This window comes from Akebia trifoliata, chromosome 2 (genome assembly GCF_017979445.1).
Source record: "Akebia trifoliata isolate Shusen 1 chromosome 2, ASM1797944v1, whole genome shotgun sequence".
Classification (NCBI taxonomy): domain Eukaryota; kingdom Viridiplantae; phylum Streptophyta; class Magnoliopsida; order Ranunculales; family Lardizabalaceae; genus Akebia; species Akebia trifoliata.
The window spans coordinates 17,121,287-17,133,285 of record NC_141376.1 but is presented as its reverse complement, the minus strand read 5'-3'; positions in this window follow the sequence as shown (position 1 = coordinate 17,133,285).

Here is an 11,999-nt window from a genome sequence, read left to right as displayed (position 1 = left end):
ATTATAAAACACTAGTATTTATAGGCTTCAAAGACTTACGTGTGTTGACTGTTAACAGTTAAACATTGAAAAACAGTGGGTGATTTATTGCTCACAACACCACAGCCGTATGACATGTGCTAAAAAAGACAATCGCAATCCAATACGGTGCACATAGGAACGGTGTTTACATGGCACACTTTCATTGGAGAATAAATGTATTCGGATGCGGGTACTGCTTAGTTTAGAGTAGGGATGTAAGTTTTACCAAAGACCCTCTACCCATGTCGAAATAGTGGACCGAACCCGATCTGGTTTAGATCGAATTGAAATCGGGAAAATTAGGTTTGCCCCTCCAAAATTGGATCATACCTGAAATAAGGACCGAAAACTAAATTATTATAATATGTTTATTTTTATTAGTTTTAGAATAAATTAGCAATTGACGAATTGGTGAGACGTGGTGGTATTGTCATATCCATGGTTTGACTCCCTAGAATCTATTTTGTTTAAAAATATTTGAATTTCGATTTTACCCAAATTCGGACCAAACCTTAAAAAATACTCAAAAATTTAGGTTTGATTTTGACCTTTAGAATTTGAACCTAGATCAAACCCAAACCCAAGAATTTTGGGTTGGTCTCAATTTTAGCCATTCCCAAATCAAACCCAAAAATTCGATTTAGTCCGATTCAGATTTACTCGAATGTACATCCTTAGTTAGGAGCCCAAAGTATCTTAAAATCAAACAAAAACTTGACACATAGACACTGTATTGGATCCTAAGTCAAATAATAAAGAGAAAATTTATCTCTCCTTCGACAATGGAAAAAAATGATATTTTATGATTGCATCATCTTGTGGTAATACGATCCTATGTGATAGGGTTATAGAAAATGAAATTCTATGAATTTAAAAAAAAATAAAAAAAATAAAAAGTTAATTTTCACGATTCAATTTCAGTTAAAATTGGGTTCTTGGTGGCCATCTATTTTTAAGTCCTCTCAAGAACTCCACCATCCTTTGATCCTTTTATGAGAAGATTATAATGGTCTTTAGGTAGGCTACCGAGTGCTCTGTTGAATCCACTAGCTTGGGTTTAGTTGTTACTTTGAAAACTTTTCCTACATGCTCAACCTTCGTTTCTTGCTTTTTTTTTTTGTGCTCAATTTTAGACTCATTCTGGTCACATTGATTATATTAGTTGGAGGTGGTGGAAAGGTGAGAGTTTTAGGCCACCCTCTTCTATCTTCAAAAGCTCCTTAGCATATTTTTAAAATTAACTGTTCAATCCTTCACTCCTCAATCCAATCCTAAATGAAATGGTTTAGGGAATAGTATACGTTAGTAGGATGATATCTTATTCTGTGGTATGCGCAATACGACTTTGACTCTTTATTTCTATGTGGAACCCTTAGGCCTCTAAAAAAAGGGCTCTTTATTAATATTTAACAAAACCTCCTCCAACATAAGTGTTAGAGGAGTAAAATCCCTATATCTCTACCTCCATCTTATCCTTTGACCTGGGCATCCTTCAACTAGTTTCCTCCAGACCCATCTTGGTGAAATCTAGTCTTCTTCCCATTTCTTCTTTGTTGTGACTCGTATTATCTATTTTTAGTTATCTATTTGTTTTAGGGTCCTTTCTGGTCATCAATAGAATTAATTGTTTGGACTCAACTGATTGAGTTAGCATTTATAATTTCTTCTAGCTTGATACACTTTTTTTTTTCTCAAACGAAAAGATCTTCAAACTGCACCGATGAGTTTTTTAACTAGTGATGCATGCATTCCGTTTTGGAATGATATTATAGTGGTTTTCTCATCTAGGTATTACCCTTTGAAAGTTCGTACCTTAAATTTCACCAAATGGTTCTTAATAGACTCTCGTTGCTTTTTCTTCAAGTTAAATATCACTTGAACATCCATTACACTCTTTTGGTTGTGAATGTAATGTGCTACAAACACGGTGTCCAACTCATCAAATGATCTAATTATCTGTACCCCCATGGTGGAATCAAAATATGTATGCATAATGAAGTACGTCACCGCCAAACTTGTATTTCTAGGTTGATTTCCCTCATGTTCCTGCAAAAAAGGCTCAAATTGGGAGGGTTTCCGAGATTAAGACCCTCCAACAATCAAGTTAACAAAAAAATTTATAAGCTGGGAAAAAAAGCCCTTGCATTGATAATTATGTTTTTCTTAATCTTTCTGCGTATCTTTTTTAATCTTACTTGAACTTGGATCTTTCTATTCTTACGCACATGATTCCATATATAATTGCAATTGTTTCTTGGATTAATCTCTTTCTAATTTAGTCTAATTGACCCATTCCAATTAGGATTATGTAGAGTTTGGGAAACCCTCCATGTAAGGCTCATACTCATTCTCTTGCCAATTCTACTCCATTTCTTCAATTAGTAATTCCTTGGCTATGCCAAACCGAGTCCTTCACAATTCTATATACATCGCCTAGTCCGATCCCATCTAATAGTCTGCTGAGATAAAATATGGGTCATTGGGCTGCATTTCTCTTTCATCGAATGGTCCAATCTGATCTATAAATGAAAAGTGTGTGCCTTCTGACCTAACCTTATTTTTTCATAATGGTTAGGTGGTGTTGTCTTATTGTTCATCATCACTAAACAAAATCATCCTCCCACAAGAATGTTACCAAGTAGTTGTTGATCGTAAAAATTTAGTGCATTTACTTTTAGGTAAAAAAAATGTTGATCAAGAAAAAAAAAAAAAAAAAAAATTTTGAGTTAAATGATGCAAATCATTGGAACAAATCATAGAAGTTGTTTGAAGTTTTTTCCTTTTCAAAATCAAGTTAATTTTCATTGTTGTAATTTACTTTTAAATTTGGGAGTTCGGTAGTCACCTATTTTGAATAATTTCAATCAAGCTCAAAAAAATAGTTTTACTTTTATTTTGAATCTAAATTTTTTTTTATAAAATTTAAAAGGATTTAGTGTTGGATTGTCAATTTAATAATCCATGTGGGCCTAATAGCACTTTGAAAGATTATCAATCCTTCTAAATTAGTCATGCTCATTTGATTTATAAAATAAGGTTTGTTTAGTAATAAACTTGATAAAGCATAGGAGTTTTTGTAATAAAATTGGAATAGATTGATCTGTTTGGAAAATCTCTCTTCTAACAAATTCATCAGACCATCAAAATATTCTTATCCAACTACTCTTTCATGCCACCTCATCTACTATCAGGTGCATCGTATCAACCTTACAAATCAATAATAGTACAGAGATCCACGTGTTGCTTTTCTAATGATTTTGCTTGTGATTTTCGTACTAATCAGTAATAGTACAGAAATCCAGTTTTAGTTTTCGAAGGGCCGAAATCTACAGTGAGATACACGTTTCCACGTCATCTTGGTGTCGGACGCAGTGTCTTGCGCTGTAACTCAAAGACACGACTATTCTATAAACTAATCTATGGATAATTTGAAGAATGATTTATTTTTTTCTTCTTAAATTATCAATCAACAATGGTGATAGAAAATCACCTTAAACGGAAAACTAGACATGCCACTCCAAGGTTTGATGAATATTTGTGATATCCTCTATATTTTCAAGCAATAGTGTGATTAGAAAGATAGGACACGAGGAAAAGATGTCCAAGACGTTAAAACGTGGGCTGCTAAAATAAAGTACTAGAAATGCGTGGTTGAGATGGCATGATGACCAAGAGTTTAATGTGTGGTTTAATTTCGTTCCCATGAATATATCACAACTTCTATCGATATTGTATTCAATTTGAATTGTTTGCTCACGACAATAACACAAATAATGCTAGACACAAGATATTTAATGCCTTGACCATTGGGTAGCTGACAAAATTTTTTTTCCAAATTTTACAATTACATTCACCAAGTAACTTGACAGTTACTGAACCACGATTAATGCTGCATAGTTACTTATATACATACGATAATGATGGGTTTGAGGTGGGCTTGGTTCAAAATTAGATTCACAATTAATCACTCTAGATAATTATAGTTCCCAAGTTTGTTGATCTAAAGGGCTCATTTATGAATTAAAATATTAATTAAAGGGTGTTTTTTGTTTTTATGATTACATAATAAAAATGATAGTTTTATGATTTAAGAAATTAATCAACCTAATTTTAGGGAGGCGGGACTACCATTTTCTTAGATCTTTTACTAAGACTTCACAAATTATATTAAAAAGGGGCATTTTTGAAATTCAAATTTTGGTGTTGAACCACTTCCCCTCCGTATTCTCTCATCATGAGAGTAAAGATATATAACTCTAGATTGGTACAATGTAATGCAAGACATTTAAAAAGTTGAACAAGTATAATACGCAACATAGTAGAAAAAAATGATAGTCCATAGTAAAGCTTCCACTTATAGAAAAGACCATGACTACATCATATATCTCCACATTTGGGTAGCCATTTTACCCTTAAGTGGTGGACATCTGCTAGAATGCTTCTCTGTCCTAACACAAATGACTAATGGAATATAGAGGACATACCATGTCAAAAACAGCAACATTCTACGGCCCAAAGTCGTCGAACTATGGGAAATTTGATGGCCCAATTGGTCGAAAAAACTCATCGAATTCGCCTAGTCGAAAAAAATTCTCAGCCAACGAAGAATTTTCTTCGCGTTGTTGTAACCGTCAAAGAGAAGTCCAATTTCATGGGCCCAAAAATATTTCATTAATAGTCAATGGTCTTAGGCATAGTTAGTAATTCATCATTAGATAATCGACAATTGTTGATTGTTATCGTACCAATCATTGTTTGTTATTGACTCCCACGATTATCAATCAACAATTAGTTTTTTCACTCCTTTTACATATCTTCTCTCTCCTCTCAAAATGTTTGGATGTGAGTCTTGGTAATTCAATTAATTCAGATAGTATGTGCTGTGCATCTTATGAAGATTTGTGTCAATAGTATGATTAATCATAAGAAAAAAAAATGCTCTTAGTTTTAATTATTTTCCATATATGCTATTTTAGAATAAATATTAAAATGGAATAGAATAAATATATATACCATATTAGAATAATTATTGATTTGTAATAAGGCTTAAGTGTTTGATTTATATGCATAAAAATATCATATGTTCTTAATTTACCAAGGATGAGTTCAATGATGAAGGGTGCTAATGGTGATATTGAAAACTAAGATATAAAAATAATAAATTTTTAAAAAATAAGGGAGTTTTCTAAATATTTGAAAATGAGTACTATGGAAATTTTAGTATGTATACACAATTTTTTAAAAGTTTTTTTAGAGTATTGAAGTAGAATTATACCCAAACCATTCTTGTATCACATTTTTATTGTTATTCAAAATTTTAACCGAATTTTTAAACAAACCACTAAATGTATATTCCGAATTGTACTGTAATTAATCCCATAATGATTTTTTTCCATACACCAAATTGCTAACTATGGTCTTAGGCCCTCGAATCATGGTAATTTCAACAATATTCCATGACATAGGGCCAACTAATTTGGTGACCAGGAAATGTAAACAAATTGCTCATGTTTCCTAGGGCTAAGCCCACAGTTGTTTTTGTCGCTCCTGCATCTTCTACAATAATAAACATGTATAAGCACCCATCCAATTAACATTCAATCCATACCATCAAACAATAATAATATATAATAAAAAAAAATAATCTAAAGTTAATATATAATATTGATCTTAGTTAAAATTATTACATATAAGTTCATCACATGCATAAGTAATCTAAATCAAAATTATGAAATGTATTATAGATGTAGACACCCCAATTTGCCGGAGTCGAGCCCGAGAGCTTATCAAAATCCAACAAAGAAAGGTGCAACAAAAAGTATTTGAAAATTACCAAGTAGAACTCATTTAAAAAAAAACTAAAAGACTTTCAAAAAAATAAAAATAAAACTTAATTTAAGCGTGGCCTTTAGTAACCAATTGCTAGGATTAAATTTACTTTGTTCTGTTGTTAGCTAATGTTAGAGTAAAAAAAATGCCTTGCCCTTTACTTACTTGAGACCCTTCAACAATTTGTACTGGCCTTCACTCATGTAAGGGCCAGTTTGTAAAACCCCGAATTTCTGATTTGTATCTCGAGGAAAAATAAATAGTGAAATTTTGAGAAAAATATTGAAAGTGGGACTTAGGGATAAAATTTTAGGATGTTTCTGATCATTTTTAATAGAATCTGACCTAACCATTAGATTCAAAATGATCGAAAAACATAGTTTAGCCTGTAAGCACGCTCAAATGCGAGTCCGAATATAAAAGTTACAAAATCCTCGATTACCGGGTCGGACCAGGCTAAAACAGTGACTTTTTGTTAGAGGAATAATTTTTAAAATTCGATCATACCATTGGGTTCCTAACGAAAAATTATTCAACATAGACTATTTATTTGTCATTTTTGGAGATCCAGGAAGTCGAATTATCGCCAAAAACGAAAATGACATCAAGTTTAGGGGTCACGTCAGGCTAAAAATGTAAATTTTTTATGGAGACATAATTTGTAGAAATTGACTATATCATTAGATCCGGAACGAAAAATTAGGCAAAATAGTATATTCGTTTGTCAATTTTGGAGACCGAATGACCAAGTTATCGTCGATCAAAACAATAGGCGAAATACCGGTTTCGTCCTAACTTTTATAAAATAAAAAAAAAAAAAAAATTTAATTTTTTTTTATATAACTCATCTTCCCCAACGCGTCATATGGCCGAGACATATAAAACGAAAATTTGTTTTTTTTTTCTCTCCGATCTTCCACCTCAGATCTCTCGCAAACGGTCCACTTTCGACGATCGTCACAGAAGAGAAAAAGGTCCGCAGCTACGTTCTCTACAAAACCCACCCTATCTTTCTTCGTTTCACTTTCTATTTTACCCGATATCATCAAAAATCAGCCGTATTTGGATACGGAAATTTCAAAACTTTGACCTCGGATTTCGTTCGTTTCGGGGTCAAACCGTCTTCCGACGTAGAAGAGAGAAACGTCCGCAGCCTCATTCTCTACGTAACTCAACCAAATTCCTTCCGTTTTCTCGTCTTTTTCACCCCGTATAGTCAAAAATCAGCCGTATTTTTATACGGAGATTTTCGTCACTTCGACCTCGGTTTTCATCGATTTCGGGGTCAAACCACCTTTCGCCGTAGAAGGGAGAAGAGACGAGCACGTCGAGTTCTTCAAAACCACCAGGTTGATTTCAAAAATCAACCGCTTCGAAGTTCGGTCTGTCTCGATTTCCGCGCCGATCGCCTCGATTTCCGCGCACAAGCTTTGATCCTTTCGCCTAGACATTGTAAGGAACTCTCAATTTCTATTAGTAATCATAGATTGTAAAAATTGCATTTAGGAATTTATCTAAAATTTTTTGATGTATTTCCAAAATATAGAATTCTTTCATTATTTCAAAATTCACGTCAGAAAATGCATGTTTGATATGTTTAATTGTAATTTTTAACAAATCATACGTGGGTAGGATATTTTAACGGGTTATTTCCATCAATTGGGTCTTGTGCACTGCTCGGATCCCGTTTTGATATAAAATTTGTTTTCTTTTTCAATATTATTGATAAAAATAAATTCGTTAGTTGGAAAATGTGATTTAATATTCAATGAACTCATATTGAGTTGATGAATATCAGAAAATGGATGTTTTATTAAAGAGATTGAAAATTGTAAAAAAATGGAAAAAGGGTATGAAACGGTAAAATGTCAGAGTCACACCCGAGGGGTGATGTCTGCATTTTACGTTGTTGTGCTGTGTGTAGGTTGGTGAACAGATATCTAGTGATAATATTATTGGTTGCATGTTTATTTCCTTTCTGTTGGCGCGAGGCGCTCCGTTATGTTATTTATTTTAGGCCGGGTGGCTATACTTGCATGGTAGGAAACTGGATATCTATTCTCAACCTTGTATTGTTAATTTCTCTTTTGTTTTCAAATGAAAATAATATATATATGTGACTATTTTGTGAGCTGTTAAAGAGTTTGTGAATGCCTGAAGGGATAGTGCGTCATATCATCCGGAGTGGTGTACTATCCTGGGATGTACGGTAGGGACTACCAAGCTCATACGTGGTATGGGACGCGTATGAAAGTGGAGTCACAACTGGAATCCGGGTTTATTCCTCTCTATCTTTACCAGTGAACTTGTAATGTAAAGGTGGTCGTATACGAATGGTTTGTATATTTGGGAATCGCATGTACGCCTTATAGGCATAGACGAAGATGATTGGTCAGTGATCACTAACAATCTATAGTAGTCGAACGTTCTGACACATCGAAAAGAGACCCATTGCTTACGGTCACGTCAAACGGCTAGCCTGAGCCGGATAAATGGTCAACCAAGCGTGGTAAACAGCGACCAGCCACAAAATCAGGAACTAAAGCCAGAGAAGAATTGTAACATCATGTCCCGACTGGGAGCGATCCAGTCGTGAATCCCAACTCTCTAATTCCAATACTCCACCATTGTGTATTATGTATCTATTGCTTATTTTGATATATAAAATGAATTGCATGTTTAATGTTTCTATTTGATCAATTAGATTTGTATAAAAGGAGAATGTTATAGTGAGTAATGCTGATTGATGTAATGTCAGTTTTAAAATGTTTAGTTGCTCATCCCTAGCTATATGTACCAGTTAATCGTAGTTTCTTTTGTAAAATTTTGTTTATTTTAAAATGATTCAGTATGTTTATTCTTTCATGTTAGGAGAGGTTATTGGCATAAATTGTTGCTTCCTTACTGGGTAACCATTGTTACTCACCCTTTCCTTCTCCATTTTTTAGTCTCAGATTCAGAGCTTGGCGAGGTAGGTATAGAGCACGAGTGAAGATCATCTGGTCGGTCAGATAGACAACCAGAGTTTGTTACCTGGTGAGTATTGGGGCTACACCCCCTAGTGGGTCGATTTGTCTAGGAGTATTATAGATTTGTATTGAGCGTTAGGATTCCTGTTAGAGTGAGAAATTTTTGTATAATCCCGTAAATTTCTTCTTCCGCACTCTGATATACCGTATATTATTTGATGTATATAGGCTTCCGCTAGTATTCTATTTTGTTTGTTTATATGCAGGATTGCATGTCGTCTATCAGGTGCAGGTTGAATGCCTTGGAATGCTAACATAAACAGAGGAGACCATGCCGAAATTTCGAGGTGCCACCTACTACCTCGAGATCTGACATGGGGAATTGTGTTAGTGTTCGGCGGGGCGCCACACAGTTGGTTAGGCAATCATGCTTGGAATAAGTGCATTTGATTGCTTTAGATTTGGTTAGGGAATTTACCTCTTAAACCATTCTTTAATTGCCTTTTCCTCAGACATTAAGTCAATCTTCATTTTCCCACCTTGTTTTTCTAGTAAATTTATAACTCTCCCAATCTTGACTCTTGATCCTCACAAAGAGCTAATTACCTTTCTATCCCTAACTTATTGAAACTCAATTAGGGTTTCAATAACATTTCTCCACAATTCTTTACAATTTGACAGAGTTCAAAGGTTTATGACCATTTTAACGATCAAGAAGAATTCTCTAGAATCTAAGAACTATTACCCTTCTACCCTCAAGTTTGATTGGAGCCTGTACAATGCAATTTACAACCAAGTCCCCACTTTTTCGTGTTTACTGCATGCCATTGCTTATGGTTTAATTGAATTTTCACTAAGTTCAAAAGGTTTGGAAACCTTTACCCTCCAACAGAATTTTCTAGAATCTTGAGTATTTTAACACATATACTATCCTAAAATTTTGTCATCTCTTCTCAAAGCCTCAAAATTTTGATCAACTGTTTAATCACACCTTTTGCATAACAAGAACAACAATTGGAAGAAGATAAAAAAAGAAAAAAGAAAAGAACAAGGTGGGGTGGACCATTTAAGTTGTCTTTTTCTTACTATCTGAAACTTCATTCTTTTGTCCCCCTCTCATTCCATCTCTTATATGCTTTTCTTTAAGTTTCATTTCGATGTAAAGTAGTTTATATTGGCTAGGTTTGGTATGTATGAAGGTAATCTTCTAGTGGGGGGATCCTTACCAACAATAAATTCATTTTGAACTTTAATTTCTTGTAATAATTTTCAATTATTTAGTTTCAAGCTATTTAAATACAATCAAGTAGTTTAGTTTCCTTTCAATGGTTAAAGAGGAAGAGAGTATTCCCTCCATGTGAGGTGATATTCCCTTTTATAAATCCATAATAAGTTCATTGTGAACATTTAGTTAGCTTTAAGTGCTTATGTTTGAAGTTAGTTTAATTTCATGCAAATAATGTAGATTTCCTTTAATTTTTAGCTTTTTTGTGTAGCGCCCTTGCCTTTCAACCGAGCCAAACTCTTCCTCAAATTGGGGTCTTACCCTGGTTGGGGTACAATTTATGGGATCACCGATGTAAGCAGTCACCCGTTTATTGAGATGATTTTCAATCTAGTCTGCATGATCTAGAGATCGGTAAGCGATTCGACATAGAAAGAGGAAGTTGTTAGATACCCCAATCCCTCGTCTTGAAGGACAATTGCTTTTATAGTTTCTATGAAGGATACCTTATGTTTTTGCTTTACAAAGATATTCTTAGTGGTAAGTGAGTGGGATTGAATTTTAATCTTGATTTGTATAGTGGAAAGTGTATGAATTGAAGTGAGTTCGATTGATTGATTTTGATTTGATAATTTCATGGAATACCTTCTGGTTGTCTTGTTTGGTCTTTTTGAGTGCACAATGCATAAGGAGGTGTTCTAAATTACTTTGCTAGAGTAAGAATTAAAACTAGAAACTCAACCAGGAATTTTAACTTATAACATAAATAAATTATTTATTTACAACTTTATACCTATGATCTCAATGGACAATCAGGTAGAAGTTTGGCAAGATTTTGCCTCTTCTAGTTGGAGTATCGACAAAGCTTCCGTTGAGTTGGGAGAAGTGAGATTGGGAATTTGGCAAATGTTCAATAGTATCGAAAGAAAGTGGGAAATAGTTCAGTTGATTTGGATAGGGTTTCAATTACGTGGGTATTGGGGAAAGGTTTTTATGAAGGTCGGGGTGAAGTAGTTGGGGATTTGAGCTCATGGAATACGGTTGTCGAGTTATCAAGTCGGGGCGGATCATCGAGATAATGAAAAATAACAAGGGAGTAGGTGGGACCTCAAAGGAAACAAGAGAAGTACTCAGGGTGTTTCTGTGTATTTAATGAGGAGGGGAAATGCTTTTTTATAGCACACAACACAAACCGATGTTGATGGTCGGTCTGTGTGTTGTGGTGTGAATAATATGCTTGAATGCACGCTAGGGGCAGCTTAGGGTGGTTGGTGGGTCATTTTGGACTGACCAGGCTAATTTGCAAGACTGGTCTGGACAATCCATAATCAAATCAAGATACAATCAATCTAGATGGCAAATCTATTTTGGAGGATAATGCGACATCCGAATTTCAAAGCCAAACGCTTTTTTGGTCCTTGCGTGAAATAATGGTTAGGATTAAAGTATGAAGGATAGTTGGGTTACCAAAGGTCTAGGGAAAAATTGATCTTGGCTAGGGGTAACCCACGGCCTTGAGGAAAATGGCCTAGGCCATGGGTAACCCAAGGCTTGGCCTAACTTTGGGTTTGAAAAGGTGGGCTCGAAGAGCTGGGTCCCCTTGGGTGGGTCCCACTAGGTTACATTGAAGGACTTTCGGCTAAGTCCTGTTTTGATGGGTTTTTAAGAACTCTTAGACTCGATTCTGACAAATTGGGGTATCTACATAAATGAAATATTTATTAATGAACATTGTCACAAAACTCTATGATTTGTTTTTAATATAATCAAAAGTTGTACAAACAAATTACATTTTTCAATGTAATTTAGTCCTTTTTTATCTAAGATTGTTAAAAGTTTGAACTCCGAACTCCATCTCTCTCTACCACTCAATCTTCCCCAACTATTTTAATAAATCTTCAAGAATGCGATCTTCTGGCAAGTAAAAAATTTGAGGTACTTTTGTTTTAGTCGTA